At 36.7% G+C, this 19,161-nt stretch overlaps 1 protein-coding gene across 1 annotated transcript in view; it reads left to right on the top strand.

Annotated features, from left to right (window-relative positions):
* Positions 1-1,423: 1,423 nt before the first annotated feature.
* Positions 1,424-19,161, top strand: part of LOC119077491 (adenosine deaminase 2) — a 37,683-nt gene continuing 19,945 nt past the window's right edge. The window contains exon 1 of the mRNA XM_037184710.1: positions 1,424-1,636. The gene's annotated coding sequence lies outside the window, so the exon portion shown is untranslated. The remainder of the gene's footprint in view (positions 1,637-19,161) is intronic.

Genomic DNA, 19,161 nt, shown 5'->3' with positions numbered 1-19,161 from the left:
TCACATTTCAAATTGTGTGTTGGTAAATATATTATGTTATTTGTTCGACACAAAGTACTCCCATAATATATCCAACGATTTTATCTATTTTCCCAGTCAGCAAATTAAATGTTCGAGTAGTGCGTTACGTGGGAAATTATGGGGTAAAAATGTTCTTCGAGTTAAGGCCGAGCCTCTAGCAGAGATTGCAGCGCAGTGGAAAGCATCACTTTATTGACTCTCAGAGCTCTCAGAGCATACGATTCGGTGACGAGAAAAATCTCCGAGTGTATTATCGTTGCAGCAGCGATAATATCGTTTCAGGGACGATAATATCGTTTCAATCGGCGATAATATCGTTTTCTGTACGATAATATCGTTTCACGGGCAGAAATGATAATATTGTTGCATGAAACGATATTATTGTCCGGAAAACGATATTATTGTCGTCTAATACGATATTATCGTTGCTCAAACGATAATATTGTTTCACGGGTGATAATATAATATCAGAAATCATAATATCGTTTCTTGGGCGATAATATCGTTTCATGGACGATAATATCGTTGTACGGACGATAATATTGTTACAGAAAACGATATTATCGTCGGGAAAACAATATTATTCTCGCATGATACGATATTATCGTCGCTTGGGCAATAATAACGTTGCTCGAACGATAATTGCTCGGACGATAATTGTTGCAAAAAACGACTTTATCGTCGGGAAAACAATATTATTGTCGTCTGATACGATATCGTCGCTCGGACGATAATATCGTCGTTGAAAACGATAATATCGTCACAGCGATGATAATATCGTCACAGCGATGATAATATCGTCACAGCGATGATAATATCGTCACAGCGATGATAATATCGTCACAGCGATGATAATATCGTCACAGCGATGATAATATCGTCACAGCGACGATAATATCGTCACCGACGATAATACACTCGGAGATTTTTCCCTGCACCGATTCGTACATTCTCAATATTTCAATAATCATACTCACCACATTGACTTCAATCTACCCGAAAGATAGATTCTACAGTTTATTTGATCCGATGAATAGAAACAAAATTATCACTTCAATGATGTCTCGTCTGTACTAATATCTAAAAAGTTGTATTCAAATAATCATCACAACATCTTTAGTATGGACGAGCGAGTTCATTCAACCCTTGCTCTATTGCTATTATACCGTTACCGTTTTTCTGTCCGACGGTTTAAAAGGCGATATTTACTACAGCCAAAGAATAAACAAACACATCAGCTGCTGAACGGGTTCGATTCATATTTTGTCGTTTCCTCTCTTTGATTCCTCTTTCAAAAGGAATGTTGAACATGTATATTCCATGTTAATTTGCTTCTCATTCTATTCTGCTAGAACCTTTCATTGGTACACGCTCAATTTGTTTGCTTACATATTTTTAGTGCACTCCCGGCATATATGTAGCAGAGACGTCATTTTTTTGATGTCAAATTAAGTTTTCAATCTTTTTAGTTTGTCTTTTTATAATTCACGTTCAAAGCAAAGTGTTTCTCGGTGAACGGCGAGTAAATTTTGTTGATTTATGATTAATTGATTATTATACGAACTTGGGTGTTTAAGAAAATGTGTGCGGTGGAGTAAAGAAGCAGAAAGTGCAAGTGAGTCAATTAGTATAATGGAAACGAGTTATGCCTTCTCCTCTTCTGTGTACAGTTGCCGCAAAATAAATGTGATAATTTCATGTCTTTTCGATCAATAATATAATGTGAGATGGCTTTAGAACCTTGTGATCCGTGAATTTATAACAAAATTGAAAATAATCGTAAAATTAATGTCATTATTGACCACAGCCATAGGACTGCCCCTAGCATGAATATAGAACATATTCGAAGGCTGGTGAAATCACTGCGTTTCTTTCGCACAGATAGATGACTTGTTTGTGCTGTATGAGTCAAAACATACAATACAATCAACCTTTAGCGGTACATCTTGTCAATAAAGCCTTCAAATATGACACTTGTCAATTCCGTGTTCATGCTAGGAGTAGTGCTCTGCATTGAATACATGAAATGCAACATATTCTTCCCATATTCACCACTGTTGAAATATTTAGCGCTACCCCAAACAAAGTAGTGTACGGTTGCTAGGAATCTCGCGCCGCGTCATTCATAATAATTCACATTTTGACACATTTACATTTTGTATAAGGAAGATGTCACTTTGTGAGTTATTGTGAATGACAGTCGTTCATTAAGTGAGTGAAACTCCAAGAACTTTCCATTTATCTGCCGAGAACCGATTTACATTGAGATAAACTGTTTTGCATTAGAAGGATAAATTTGAGATTGTCGTTCTTGGCAGATTACGAGTTTTTCTTGACCTCGGTTTCGCCTTTGGATAAACGAAAATTCACATGAAACCCTGACTTTCCACTTTTCTTCCTTAATAGCAATTTACATGCTTTTGTTTTCCCTATGCTCGAAAGTAGTCTTTTACACATCTAGGGAAAACAAGAAATTTGGTTGAGTTTAAAAGTCTCGTTTTCGTGTGTTTGTTGATCCGAGGCGAAGCAGAACACCCTACTTAAGTAACTATTACAGACACGACAACGAGACCCTTAATTTTTAACCCGTGTTATGTAATGGATTTTACGTGTTGAGGGCGCCGAAATAAGTGCATCATACATTGATACAAGTATGGTTTTCAACGCATGCAGCATGTTAATGAATATTGCTTAACTAGTGACAATCTAAAAACTAAATTTTTCATGTATACTGTCAGGAATTCTACTCACTACAATTGAAAACACTTTACTTGGGGATGCTGTCCCCTGAACTTCTTGTTCAAAACTGATTTTATTTTCCCTTTTTTTTCTTCTGTTGCTTTGATTATCTACAACTTGATTTTCTCGCAAAGGATAACTCGATCACACATTGGAGTGCTTAGAACATTTCTTAACATACTCCCGCCTTGACCTCTTATAATCACAATTATTAAGGTCAATCAAAATTGCCACCGAACCTGCTGGCTGGCGCTCAAGTCAAAAGTTGGGTTGGTGTTGCCTTCCATTCCATTTTCCAAATGCTGATTGCTGCTTTTACTCCCACCATCCAATTTTTCAGAATTGTTCTATATTTCTTCTTGTCGCCTTTGCTTTACCGCCATTGAATCCTTTTTACAATCCTTGTTGACCAATTTTCAACTGCTTTAAATCACGCTGGCGAATTCCATGTTCTTTGAGAGAAGTTACTGCCTGTGCCCAATCTACACTCCGGTGAGCTGACTCCGGGGACATCCTCAGTAAACTTCTTTGATTACACAGCCATGTTTGCCCATCTTGTTAAAAGCTTGAGCCATTTTCTGCCTTTCTTGAGGCCTTTTCGTCGGCCGTTTTTTTTCTTCTTCAGCTGGCTTCTCTCCGTCTTAACTTCCTGTCAGTATTGTTTATCGTCCTAGTCTCTTTTTCCCTTTTCTCCTAAATGTCTTCAGATGTTTAATTTTCACGTGTCGCATGATTCGCTCTTTTTCTCTTCAATATTTCCTTCTTAAGTTCTTTTCTTTTCGTGCGTTTAATCTTCTGTTCTTCTCTTTAGCTTCTTTTTGTCTTTAATTTTTCTTCATTCTTCTCTCGCATCTCTCATGTCTTTCTTTCCTTCTTCTTGACCAAACCAATTTGTCTTCAACAAATTGAATGCTGTCAAACTTTCTTTCTTACAGTTTCACCTTCGACCAAACCAATTTGTCACGTACAAATTGAGTGCTGTCAACGCTTCTTCCTCTATCACTGTTTTCTTTTTCTTTTTTAGAAACAAAAGATCTCCATCGATCCCAGCCTGATAAATCTACCACTATTCTTTCTTTCTTCTTTTTCCTTTTTTTTTTCTTTTTTTCTTTCATCAACTTTGACTAAACTAATTTTCTCACAAAAACTGAACGTTGCCATAACTAATCCAACCCCTTCTCATCCTTAAACAGCCCCCAACGCTGTCAGACGAACAGAACTAATTTTCTCAATCATCCTTTCTAACATCCCTGTTTCCCGTCTTCCAAATTCCTTCTCCTTCTCACGACATATCTTTCAATTCTTTCGTTCTCTACTTCCACTCTCTATTTGACCAAACCAATCTTTCAGTACTCTATTTAGAGTACCACTCATGCTTGAAGTGTCTTTTTACTTCATTACCTATCTTTCTTTCGCTACCTGTTGCTTCTCAGACCTACTATTACTGCACGTTGGGTCACCTGCAACTCACGAAGCTTTAAAATTCACTTTTAACCGATCGTTCTCGTCTAGCCAACTCTCGTCGACCCTCTCCCCTAACATCGTTTACTCTAACGACCAAATGACGTTTCTCTGTCTTCTAATTCCCTTTTCTTAAAATTGCCTCCACTAAGAGAAATTGGAAATATGTTCACGCTTAAATTACAGATATATAAAATCAATTCAACGAAAATAAATGAGCTCAGCAAAAATTACAAAAAAAAACCGCTGTAAATTGAACATGAACATTTTCCCGTTTCTCTAACCAGCCGCAAACAACTGAATCCCTAAAACAAACAAACACTCGTACTGCACAAACCTCAGTCCCTGACTATCAGCCTAAGTAGTATCGAAACGACTTCTCAACAAACGACCTACACGAAGCAACAAACAGTACTATACAATTTCCTAAAGTCACTCACCCAATTCCAAAACAAATCATTCATATTTCTCTGTAGAAGACCAACGAACGATTGAAACCAGACTCCAGCTAAATCTTAATTGTGTTACGTTAGGTGTGCAGTACATTCCAGCAAAATTCTGATTCATTGGTTATCCGATCCAAGGTCCAATCACCGTTCAATGTTACTTGACTGCTACCAACTAATGACGTTCTTTCCGCCTTGACATGTCTAATGGTAACGATTTTCAATGAGCCACCAACCATTGACTAACGCCTGGATTTTTGTAATGATTCAATTGCTTCACCAACGATTTGCCTATCCGTATACCAACAGCAGTGACTTTTAAGGCACTACCAACAACTGGCCAACTAGTAAACTGTGTCCAACGGCGTTTGTTTTTTTTTTTTCAGTTTTCCAACAATTTCATTCGTTTCATCAAGCATGTCACACTGATAAATTACGCGGATGTGTCCTTTTATATGAATCCAATCAATTAGTGTGTATTGAAGATCCGACGATCCAATTTTCAAATTGTTTTTTCTGATTTCGACGACACGCTTTTGCTCTTTTTTGCAATAACATCTTCGGTTCTTTGTCATTATTATGAAAATACCTGTTTTCCTGCTGCGCCACTTGTCAGGAATTCTACTCACTACAATTGAAAACACTTTACTTGGGGATGCTGTCCCCTGAACTTCTTGTTCAAAACTGATTTTATTTTCCCTTTTTTTTCTTCTGTTGCTTTGATTATCTACAACTTGATTTTCTCGCAAAGGATAACTCGATCACACATTGGAGTGCTTAGAACATTTCTTAACATATACTGTGTGATTAGCCCTATTTTATCCACCCAAAAAGCCCTCTCCCTTCTTGTTCTAACGGAAAATAAAATTGAAGTTTCCTCCACCGGACTGTACAAAAATGGTAAAAACAAATTGATATTTTTATTTCACGGAGAAACATCTTGCACACAGATCATCTTCAATGCCGTTTGAAATGCCATCCACGTTTAAACGAGCCGTCAGAACAGTCGGAGCGTTTGCTGCGACTGAGCCCCGTACAAACCCGTACATCTATTGCGCACGTGACCCTACTTCGTCCGTCGCCCTACTCTTACCGTAAGCCTATTGCGCCCGTAAACGTCGTAAAATTCTTATGCAATGTGTACGTCTTAAAAATTGCGCATAGCGCAATTACAAAGCCCCGTACGACGTTCCTTTCAAAAGTAACACAAACTACACTTCCCACTGATCAGTGATTTTGGAATTATCATTTTCACCTATTTATATTGATTTTACAAAAATCCAAAATGGCGGCCGACGGCCATTTTGTTAGGAGGTGGAAAGTACGACGGCTGCTTTACATTCGTTAGTACCTTTCAAACAAAAAAAAATTCATGAAATTCGGTTAAATTTTACTCGAGATATTAACAAAAAACAACACCTTCACTGTACGGCCGAGTAGCCAGATAAGAGCTCACTCCAAGAGACCTAGCTCACGCTCCGGTAAACCGAATTCCATGAACTTTTTTTTCCCTGATTGGTACGGTCAATACCTATCTAATAAAGCAAAATCCATCTAAATACTTTCAAATTTGACTAACCTACAAGCAAAAACGGCTTGCCGCCCTGTACCTAGTTCACACCAAGGGGTCTAACTCACGAGTCGGTCATCTAATTTCCATAAACTTTTTTTTTGTGGATAGGTATTGTAAATACCTTTCATTTGATGTATCACTTACAAGTGTAGCCTTTAAATGGCCAGAGAAATCTTTGGAAAACGTTAAAGCACTTATGGGGCCCCAGGGGTCGACCCAAAATCGCCCATCTTCGAACTTAGCCTCATTATTTCAACTACCTTTCAGGGGAAAAAAAATTTTTGAAATCGGATTTGATTTACTCAAGATATCGACGTGACAGACGGACAGAAGGACAGACGGACAGACAAAATTTTTATTGCGGATTCGTTATCTATGAACATAGGCAAACACTTTGCCCTTACCGTCTGCTTCGAATTCCATCAATTACACACGGCATCGTAATCCTATAAGCCCCTTCGTACTTCGTACGGGGCTAAAAATCTCATACAAATGAATGAATGAACGAAACATTAAACGAAACTTAAGTGAGGTTACGTCTAAAAGTACCGTTGATATCTTGAAGATGATCTATGAAAAACGTTGTGTTCTCACCTCTGGAAGAACATAGACTAGATTGTGGCCCTCTGGCCGCAAAACTTCGCTCTTGCTGGAATTTTCTATTTTAATATTTCGGTATACAAATAACTATTTTCAAAACAAATCAACTATCCTTTCCGTACATGGAGACAAACATAGCTGTACTAACTGCTTTATGCATATCTTATTTACTTCACTACAATTACCATTGTAGTATTAAGGACACATTGTATTAATATACTGAGTGTGAATATATCTATTTCAATTTCAAGGTCATTTCGAAATGTCGAACGTCATCCATTTCACAGTGTGCTTATGAATTTATTGTTGACATTTTTTCCAATATTCGAGCTTTCATATTCACCTCATTCGTAAATACAAGGTTGAAGCCATATATGAATGGGAGATATTCACTCTTTCAAGTATATGGTTGAAACGGAGTGTTCCAGTTCGAATATAGGACAGCCTACAAAGATGGATGTACTGAAATCGCTCGGAAATAGAGATTCACCACACCAAAAGCATCGAATTTATTCGGAATTCTTTGTCAGTTGGCTTTGTCTTACGTCTTTCAAAAACCAGAGAAATGTTAAGTTGGTACGCATAGAAGGAACGTGTGAATGACAGCTGCCACCTATGGAAGAAAATGCGAGAGAATTTCATAAAATTTTGGTTAAATTCTTTATCAAAGTTGCCAGCTGTCATTCACATGTTCCTTCTCAGAGAAATGATATGTTGGTACGCCTGTGGCGAGATAGCAGGAGCATGTCGAAAAAATGGGCATCTACCTTTCTCGCCACAGGCGTACCAACTTACCATTTCTCTGGTTCCTTCTATCTCGCCACATGCGTACCAACTTAACATGTCTCTGTCAGAAACCTAACCTAACGGAACGATACCAGAGCCTCAATTCTCATAAAAATTCATCGAATCATCTCTAAAAATGTGTAACTTGACAGTTGCATGCATAAAATCCGTTAAGAACTGTCAAGTTACGAACGTATTAGAATTGAGGTACAGAGTTTTTGATAATTAATTTATGAATTTTACTATTGGATCACTATAGAATGAAAAACTAAACTCGTTGCTGTAATTCTTTCAAAAAAACCTTTCAAAACGAAAATATTCAAGAGCGTCCTTGAAATTGAATGGTTCAGAATTACAAGAGCCCAAAGAGAATATAAGTACTGCACGTGTCTAATTAATCAATTACACCGAATAATACCGATAATATGGGTACACTGATATGCTTGCGATTCAGCCCGATGAAGCCATTTTGGCTGTACGGAAAAATAATTTTGAATAAACATCAAATCCACTTTACTCCGACTTCATTCTTAATATCAAATTCGTTTTATTTCCTTAGCCCCCAACATGGTTTGTAATAATTGAATTAGGTAAATATTTGAGCTCATATCTATGGTAAAATTGGGTTATTTCTGGTGGATAATGAATTCGGGAATGAAAAGGCACAAGTGGTGTATCATACTGTTTGTTGTGTATATGTGATGTGTGTATGTATACACGAGACCACTGTAAATTTATCGAACATTTTCTATTTATATTGATTCTGCTTATCAAATATTAATGTTATGAATATAGTCGGCGCTTAAGTGGAATATGTATGAGCTGTATGCTGAGGGTCAATACCAAATACAAATTGATGAAAAATAAATGAGAATGATTGTAACGAACGAACGATGATTATATATACTGTGATTTACAATATTTATAGAGAACAATGAATTTTATATCTCGGTATTTTGGCATTGGTCGAGTTGATAGACGAAAGTATGATTAATGTATGTTCGACATAATATTTCATTGAATATGAATTATTTCACCATTCACGGTCAAGTTATTTTGTAATTTAAGCGCTTTGCGCGGCGTCGGCTTACGTCAAAGTGAAAGTTGGGATAAAAATGAAAGGTCTCGTTTTCGTGTGTTTTTTGACCTAGACTTCGCCTCGAATCAACAAAATTCTCAACAAATGTTTAATATTTTAATACCTTGTATACCCATTGTACCCCTTGCATCCATTGAATCCATTATATCCCTTGTATCCATTGCATCCCTTGTCTTTTATATGTAATTACTATTCTTTAACATGCACTATTATACAGTCTTTTGAAGATTTTATGCTCGTTGAGCTAACTATATATTATTAGAATGGAACTAACATTTTTCTAATTAAGTGAATAATATTGGGTGAGCAATAATTATTAAGTATGTCACTCGATAGTCTCACTTTTCTGGAAATTTTCCGATATAGTAGGTAGGGTTGATCCCTCAAACATCAAGTTTTCTTATAAGTGTAAATTACCCGTGTCGTCTGTCATCGTACTATAGAGCACCAAGCACCAACACCTTACTACTATACTACACCTTATTCGAGTTAAGCTAAGTATACAGTCTGCGAAATGAAATTTTGACATCAAATGTATGTAGTTTTTGCCTTCTTTTACGCTAGAAGTGAAATAATGACAGATTGTTCATACGATTTCTGTCAAAATTTCATTTCACGGCTGAGTGAGAACCTAGCTTTAGTGACTAGTATAAAGTATGAAGCGGCTGAAGATCGCCGCTTTCACAGTTGCTTGTATAAAATACCATACCTGTCAAGTTACGAATTATTGAGGTTACGAATGTTTCGAGAATCGGCGCCAAGACTTTATTTTCTAAAAGAGACTACACTTTTTCCAAAAAAAGATGAATTCACCGTCAATTGGCTTTATGTCAAACTACTGCTTCGAGATTTTTTTGTTAGAATTTTTTCGTACTTTTCACCGACGGAATTGTAGCGTCAAAATATCGAACCGAAACCAATATCTACACATCAAGCGACGAACAGAATTCCCCCAATATTTCCGATAATTGAGAGCATTCACTTCAAGGCATATTTGGTGAGTGAAATAAGCTTCAAAAACAATAATTGGATATTTGTACAGCTGTATGTTTCTCTTTATGACGAATAAATTGAAGTGTGAAGGTGTAAATTCGTCTCTAAATTAGATATCATTGGTTACACTAATGCAAAAAAGGGTGTTGATGACATTAGAGGCACGATCTAATAATCAAATATGGTTGATTGACATGTCTCAACAAGATCAAAGATTAAAATATGGTTCCTATTTAAGGGCGACCAGATCGATAATTCGAAGGCATATGATTGGTCCGAAATGATGTCATAGGTAATTTGATTGGTCGAGAATTGTGTTATACAAACATGGCTACCGTTAGGGTTGCCATGTGATTGAAAATTAGTAATGAAGAATGATTGGTTTGAATTGATGTCACATGATGTATTTCATTGATTTTATTGGATATTTTGTGTAGATGATGCAATATCTTGGCATGTTACATCAACTAAATATGATTGGTTAGAAATCGCGTCATTCTGGATTATGAAACAATTTAGAACAGTTGAGTGTGCATAAATAAAGGTGCATTGCGTGACGCCACACATTCATTCATAGTTTATTCATCGTTTTGGTGTTAATTCAGTTAAAATGGAAGCTAAATAATATTTATCACATCAGCGCCAGGTAAGTTTGGTTTGCTGTGTATGATACCTGCTTTGGCAACAAACACATAACGTCACCATTCTAACTGTAATTGTAAATACGGTAACATCACAGGAACCTGGGATCGTGAAGTATTTATATGTTTCCTACTGGCGACGAATGTAAACTCACGGGGCGAAAGTGACATAAATGTAAGCCCACGAGGCCCCAGTAGGCAGCATGTGATAGTTATTTACGTAGGCACTTTCGCAAGTTGTAGCCCGAACAAAGTAAGGGCAACATGCGAAAGTGCCTAAAAAAAGCGTCCACAACAGATGCGTATACAACTTTTCATGCTGAGGGCCTAAATTACGAGAAAAATTCCGAAATTTATGCCCAAGGCATGAAAAACTTAATACGTAATTCTTTCGGCCTAATCAATCGTTACGTAAATAACTATTATAGTGATGGTAAAGGCTTGCAACGTGTGTTTCACTTGAATGTTGTAACAACAGTCGTAACAGATTTAAACTGTACCGAACGCTGATGTGATATGGTACATAATTGGCTAAATACGTCATAAGCACTCTTTTGAATGTGTGCGCTCGTACATATCCTCGTGTGAAGTTAATTCACTCGTTCCGGATAAATCAAATTGTTTCAGACGGAGAAGGCTGCAGACTCAGACATATAAAATGCCCAAATATTTCAATCACACTGTCCGATTATCTGGGCGCCGATTATAGTGAATTTAAGAATTCGTAACTTGACAGTTGTAATCTCAATGCTAAAAATGACAGTTTTCGGTAAATAAATCCCATTTCGCTACTAATGAATGAATTTCGGTTAGAATTAAACATTGAGTAATCGGTACACGTAAATGTCACATCAAATAATTTAGGTCCACGGGCTGGACTAGTCATGTAGTTGCTCTACTTCCCGCAACTCCCATGTAAAAAGGTACGTTCGACTTTTTTCCGATACGCGTCGTTTCCTTTGTTGAAAATCGTCAATTGCGAAAAGTGAAAATGTATTAAATATTCTGTAGAAAAAAGGCAATGGGATCACTGCAGTCAACGCACTTCAGGCAGAAATTGTTTGGAGTGAAAGTTGCCAAATAGAGTACAATTTTGTATGAAAAACGTTTACGGTTTTTTTAATAATGCAAAGATTTGTTTGATACACTGACCCATTCCACTCACACTCATATTTGAAGTGCGTTGGTGTAGCGCAATTGTAGCGCAATTTTTTTTTGGAGACCTGTACACACTAGCTTGTTAAAAACAACCACATTTAGATCATTGATGTTGATTGCGGCGAAACCAATCAACATCTACACAGATCAAACGACGAACGAAATTCCCCCAATATTTCCGACAATTGAGAACATTCACATCAAGGCATATGATGAATGGAATAAGATTAAAAAATAATTGGATATTTGCATAGCTGTATGTTTCTAAATATAGAAAATAAATTGAAGGTTGGTCTGTAGCGTCTGTAGACACATAAAATGCCGAAATATTTCATTCACACTGCACACGTGTTTCCGCCTTAATTTTATTTACTTTCTTCGGCAATGACCTTAATATTCAGCCGTATAAATACTGTCGCCTCTGAATGTGTTACCTCAGTTCCGAGGTGTCCACTTAAGCTGTGAGTTACTTTTCTTTTCCCTTTTAATAATATTTATTTGGGTGTGCATGGTCTTGTTTGCTGCAATAGCTTCAAGTAGTTAAGGTTCTGGTCGAAACCAAGGTTTTATATGAGGAGATTAAACCGATATCTGGGGGCCGTTATCGCAAAAATCCACTGAACTTTGCTGTAACTTCATGCAAAATTGTAGCGTAATTTTAGTTCAGTTGACTTACTGAAATGCGATCGGCGTAACCTCCTAATAAATAACCTTAGGTCGAAACAAACTCATACAATAGTGAATACAAGAGCAGCGTCATTAGCACTTAACTTCAATGTCTAAATATTTGTCCAATATTCTATCTATCATACTCACCACACTCCACCACTTACCAATTGTGTGGAAATCGTAAACGCAATAGTGCTATAAAGTTGGCGTTTCACTTAGGCGGAAAACACACGAACAATTTTGCGTTGATGTGATCGACAATTATGCTGCGTTTTCCATTGTAATTCGATATTCACCACAGGCTTAACAATGGAAAAAACAGCATAATTGTTGATCCCATCAAAGTAAAATTGATCGTGTTCTTTCGGCTTTAAATTTATCCGAAAATAGGGTTCCGTTTTATTAATGTAATCAGTTGAAGGCTTGCATTACCTTGAGTATCCATATTCATTTGTTAGGACACCACTGAAAGTTGATCACAAAGGGCACTGACAACGTGAGTGATACTGATACCTAACTTTACAACATTTTCACATGTAAAATATCTACAGAACCGTTCAGATTTCTATGGCATTCTCGTTCGTGGAAACTGGGCGACGATAACTTGACAGTTGAGGGTGTAAAATACCATACGAACGGTTAAGTTACAAACGGCATGAGAATCTTCGCTCTGGTTTTTGAATTTTCGAAGTATAAGTTAAATCAAGAAAACATAAAACTTCTTCACAAAAAGCATAAAACCCTTATCTCACACAAATAAAACCCATAAAGACCATTTTAGTATAATCGGTATAGTCGGATTTGAAGCACGTCGCGCACTTCAATTTTCCACGCCGTTTAGCAGTGCATTAGCGAATCTCTCACTTGAAATGCACGATTCATGCAATAGAAATTTTTACGTGTATTTAACAGCACAATGTAAATGTAGCTTTGTTCATATGAAATCCTGTCCGCACATTAGTTGGCGGGCGTGACGGAAGTCCTACACTACAAAAATTTGTTTTAAGGACGAAGGAACATATTTACAACAAGTTTTGGATTTCACCCCTTCGGCTCGAATGGGTCCCAAATCTGGATATGCCACTTCGTGCCGCAAACCTTGTTTTTGTGAAATTTTCTTTTTAAATTTTTGTTCTTAAAACTTTTGCGTAAGTAAGTAAGCCAAAAGGACTTGCGTCACATTTTACCCTTTAAGGGTTTTTTTTTGACTGATATGCATTTACATCGCTTAATCACGTAAAGCACCGTACGCCCACACTTCGCCCCACTCATCCCCAACTCATCAAAATAAAAATTGGGGAGCACAGCCGGAATACACTATCAACAGAGTGCTCAAATGGAAAAGTGCGCGACATGACTATGGCTTTTATTATGTAACAACAGATGCAACGTTTTTTTAAATCAAAGAACGAAATGGCTAATGGTATAATGGCCTTAATTCCAAAATCATGGATAACAAAATGCGACGCATAAAAACCGAAGCTTTTTACATCTTGCAGTGCAGACTGTAGCCCTATTTAGCATAGACCAAAAACACATTTCAGTTTTCGGAGTGACTATTCGACACCAGTGTCGAATAGCCACACAACACAGTGCATGCTATTTGACACCGGTGTCGAATAGCCATACAACACAGGGCATGCTATTTGACACCGGTGTCGAATAGCCACACAACACAGTGTATGCTATTTGACACCGGTGTCGAATAGCCCAACAACACAGTACATGCTAATTGACACCAGACGCACTCATTTGTTTGGTTTTAAATATACGCAATGGTTAAAATTACTATTAAATGTGAAATTCAAATATTGATGTCAATAGGTTGTGGTTTCCGCAATGTTGGTATTTCGTGTAAGAAGGTCAAGAGGGGTCGATATTAGTAACGATGATAAATTGGCATATTAGCTAAAAATTGTTGGTGCTCTGAACGTTGGAGATCCGTTGTTGTTGTTCTCTTTTCAAATAATTACATTCTGAATTTCTAATTGGAGTTTCCGACAATTGTAAAAAATATTCTCAGTGTATAGAGAAAACTGAAAATTAAAAATCAAAGAATAAAACAATTTTGCACTCAAGAAATAGCGAAATCATATTGGTTCCCCGTCTGATGATTGTTCTAAACCTGGATCGAAATATAGCGAAATTATAATTTTGACTAATGGTTAGTTAAAGTAACTAGAACTGGTACAATAATTATCAGAAATCGTAAACCGTATTGGAATGAAATTAAATTTGAAAAGAAAAATTTGGTTCACGGGTGGGGACCGAACCCACAACCTTCAACTTGCCGGGAGACAGTAAATGTTCGTATGTACGGAAAGCGACAGCGTTACATGTTGAGTATGTGTGTGTTGTAGAAAAGTTCGACAATTGATCAGCTTGTGTGCAACACACGATATGAGCTGTGACGTAGCATTTGAAAGAACGGTTCAAAATTAGAGTTGAAAAGAAGATGTCCACGGTGGCCCAATGGATAGAGCATCAGCCCGGCAAGTTGAAGGTTGTGGGTTCGGTCCCCACCCGTGAACCAAATTTTTCTTTTCAAATTTAATTTCATTCCAATACGGTTTACGATTTCCGAAATTATAAATTCACAACCAGATCCAAATCATCAGTGAAATAATGAAACATACCAAAACATCTTCAATGCCAGGCTCAACCCGTAATTCCCAACATTTATTATTTTCAATGCATATCAGTCTTACAGTTCCAACAAAATAACGAATTCTAAGAATTTAAAATTTTTTTCGCAATTCCGGTCCATAATCATCACCTTTCCATGCATCCATTTAATGTCGTTTTGAAGGTACTTATTTCACTGTATTCCCGGACACAGTGCAATATGAACTTTTTTTTCGCACGCAGTGCGATACCAACTTTTTTTCGCACGCTAAAGAATCTATTACCTTCAACGAAGGCTAAATTTTTATAAACGGCTATAGAGTCAAGGCTGTATACTTTGGGGAGGTCACGCAGATGCAGATACGCGGGTTACACACCACGTTTCATACAAAAAATTCACTACGCCATACAAATTTAATTTTGGTGAATTTGTTTGTATGGAAAAGGTGTGTTCCCGCATATCTAATAAAATGGCGGTCTGCGTGACCTCCCCAAAGTATACAGCCTTGTATAGAGTCACACAATTATACCGAACGTATTGTTGAAGCTTATATACTAAGCATTGACTACTCGATTTCATTCAACGCGTTACATCACATTGCAATGTGTATTATAATGCAGCCTTCTTGATCGTTCATGACCCGAAATCACATAAATTCTTGTCAGGTTTAAATTTTTATTCCTTAAAAGTATGTGGTCTAAAACTAGGATCCCATATGCTTGTGTTTCTGATCTTATATTAAAAATAATTTAATGAGTAAAGTCTGTTAAAATTAGAAGCTATACTGTATCTGTTCTTAACGATTAGGTCTCTCCTATAAAGTTACGTTAGAAATGTTAAAATTTGACGCCAATGTGATTTAGATATCTTTTTATCACAATTTCAAAAATGCAATGCGAAGATATGCATCTGAAAAAGTGAGAGAAATCAAAAATGGTGGTTTGATGAACTTTGCGAAGTGTTAAAAAAACTCAAATACTTTATCTACAGCTAGGGAAAAGCACTTATTAAACAAATAAAGTTTTCGTTTCTAGTTAACCTGTGATTTTTTTAGAAAACAAAATATATAGTCTAGATTAGCCAGACAACACAGCTGATGCTATTCGACACCCACCTTTGGGAGCCAGAAATAAATTTCGCGCGCGCGAAATTTATTTCTGGCTCCCAAAGGTGGGTGTCGAATAGCATCAGCTGTGTTGTCTGGCTAATCGACACTAGTGTCAATTAGCATCTACTGTGTTGTGTGGATAATCGACACCGGATGCAAATAGCACGCACTGTGTTGTCTGGCTATTGTAGAGTTCACCTTCTGGGTATTGTGATCTTGAAGACGGCCGAGCGATGACGTAAATAAAAGGACACAATTATTTGGTTTTTTCTCTTAAACTTCCAAAAGAACACTTTAATTAACACGTTTAAGTATTTTACACGACTAAGAATTTGGACACACTGATACCGCGTTGCTTGTATGCAACGCCTTATATAATAAAATATTTTCCCTCATTTTCCCAAGTTTAACTAACTATCCACGGTTGCACCTGGATAGTTTATTCCATTTATTTTATTGATGTATTCTTTAATATATGTTACAGAATTTGTTCCATACCGAAATCAAATAAGCTTTCCGTTATCATCGTATGATTCTGTAGTTGCATATCATATTGCATCTGGATTATTTGTTATAGTTTATATCTTTACGATTTGATTTCGGGTCAGAAACGTTTTGAGAAATAGGCATATCGATAAGATTTAACACCTGGATGCAGTAACTCAATTTATTTTCCTATGAAATCTATTTGCGTTATGAACTCATTTATGGGAAAAGTTTCCCTGTTATCAGAAAAATGGTTCTGCATCTGCAAAAGTTAACTCTAGTTTCGTTCGATGACAGAAACTACTCCACTGTTTACTTTACGTATGAAACATCATTAATCGTGGTGTGTAATTCGGTCTTTGTAAATGACCGTACACTACATCCGCTCCCCCCTTTAGAAAAAGAAAAAAAATGGGGTTTGCTATTCTTTTTTCTTTCTTTTTTTTTTGTTAATTCTTTTATTCTTTGTTTTTGCTAGGGAAAATGAGGTTGTCTTAACCTATAAAAGACTTATTAAATAGAAAAGTTCTTGTACTTTCGAATTCGTACTCAAATTTTTTTTTTTTTTTTTTTTTGATAGCTAAGGTAAGTACGATGCAAATTATTCATCCGTATGTTCTTGTAAAATAAAAAAAATTAAGAAAACTAAAGAAATTCTTAGAATGTAATGTGGATGATTTCTTGTTATTGATTATAGTTTGATAGTAAAGGAAAAAAAAATATATATATATGTTACCAATAACATTTAGGACACTCACTTGGCGAATACCACGTAAATAGTTGTTGATCGCATAGGTTGCACCAGAATGATTTGAGTTCCAGTATTGATAAAGTTAACCCTTTTGTGAAAGTGCAGTGTTGATCGTTTTTCATGTGTATGGGGTTGGAGATGCTGCTTGGATTGATGTTTGTGTAGCAGTCCAAGCATGTGACCAACGCCGAGTTGTTCGTGGTTAATTCAAACATAACTCGAGGCAAAGTAATCAGGTGGTGGGTATGTTGGAAAATATTCAAGTTCGATGAATGTGTCAATATTGCCACTAGTGTTTTGGTGGTCAGTTGGGAAATTGTTGGTGTTTGGATGACTGGTGCAATAGTTTGGTTGTAACGGGTCACCAATCGGCTGTTGAGAGTGCTGGCCATGGTCCCATATGGCTGGAACTGTGTCCGTTGAGTACGTCGTTGGATTCTCTGTGGTGGCATTCTGTCTGCAATTATTGTCGACATTGATTAATAATGTTGATATTTTTAAGGATAGGATGGTGGATATGTTGTATAAAATTTCGTCACTGTTACTGGAAATTGTTACTATATTTTGGTTATTATGTAGACATCCTATTCTCAGTTTCAGAGTTGTAAATAGATTCTCAATTTGTTCTGCCATAAATTTTGTGTGTTCCATTGTGGCTATTCGGTTGAAGGTTTGTTTAGCTACTTCTGCCATGTTGACCCAGGTGTTTGTAACATTCCTTATTGCCTTGAGTCTTTCGGTTCTGTTCGTGGGAGATGTGTAATCGATCGAGTTCAAGTATACTTTGAATGCTGTTAGTGATTCCCTACGATTTCTTCTGAATACCGTCCGCAAATTGCCTCTGTTGTTGACGATGGCTGTGAAACGTACGTAGGAGTCGAGTTCGAGTTGCGATTCGGGTGGCATGTTTTTCAGAATGTTTAAAATATCTATTTCCGATAAATGTGCACTCCGGTCTGGGTGTGCTACGTAATATTGAAGTCTTACAATTGCTTCATAGCATATGGCCCATGTTATGTGTTTGCTTGGACGTGGCCAAAATGTTGCAAGTGTATCACGTGGTAGTGGACTTCCCTTCATGTTTCTTGTTGATTTACAATTTGGACTACTTGCATTGTGACTGGCTAGCGCTTCGCGTAATCTACTGGGATTGACCACGATAGCTTTGCATTTTTGGCATTGTATGTCGAATGTATTTGGTACCAGTATAAACCCGTGTTTGGCGTATGTTTCTACTGGCATGCATCGCGCATTTTTGAACGTTAATATGCGTTGTTGGAATGCGATTTGATCCTCGTATGTAGTCATGGTAATTCGGAAGTGAGTAGACCTAAAATTGCAATTTCATCACTTTGATGTTTTGTTTTGTTTTTTTTTGTTTTTTTTTTTTTGATTTTATCTTAGTGCGATTACTTAAAACTAAAAAGAAAAATAATATAAAGTAAAATGGTGAAGATCTTATAGTTTGTGATTTAAACTAAAGTGTCATTACGTGGTTCAATGACTTCATTTTGAATGTAACTTCTTTGTGCTTCGTTATGAGAGACGTTATAAACGTTTGTTCTGAACTGATCATAAACGATTAGTAGTATTAAATTTATAATCAAAATTAGTATGAGTAATCCAGCTACGGTTACGAAATTATTTCCGTTAGGTTGCACTATATAGTTTGGACGTTCGGAGATCAATTTAGATTTCATTTGGTTCGTCAATTCAGATAAGCTTGAGCTGACACTTTTCAGCTTATTATTTTCACCATTGGAAATGACGTCCGGAGACGATAACTGTTTAATAGATTGTTTGTCTATTTTGTCCAACAATTGTATAGTGGCATTGAAATCCCAAAGTTCGGTGAGGGATGGTTTCATCTGGTAATACTCGTCGGATTCGTAAACGGTGTGTGCTTGTATTACAATTTCGTCTGCCTTAATTTGACATCCTTGTTCGAGTAATACGATTCCAGATCCTTGTACTGCGATTTCGGTCGTTGGAGTATCACTGCAT

The sequence above is a fragment of the Bradysia coprophila genome, unplaced genomic scaffold, assembly GCF_014529535.1.
Source record: "Bradysia coprophila strain Holo2 unplaced genomic scaffold, BU_Bcop_v1 contig_235, whole genome shotgun sequence".
Lineage (NCBI taxonomy): Eukaryota > Metazoa > Arthropoda > Insecta > Diptera > Sciaridae > Bradysia > Bradysia coprophila.
The sequence above is the reverse complement of the archived record's forward strand: the minus strand, read 5'-3'. Positions and strand labels throughout refer to the sequence as shown.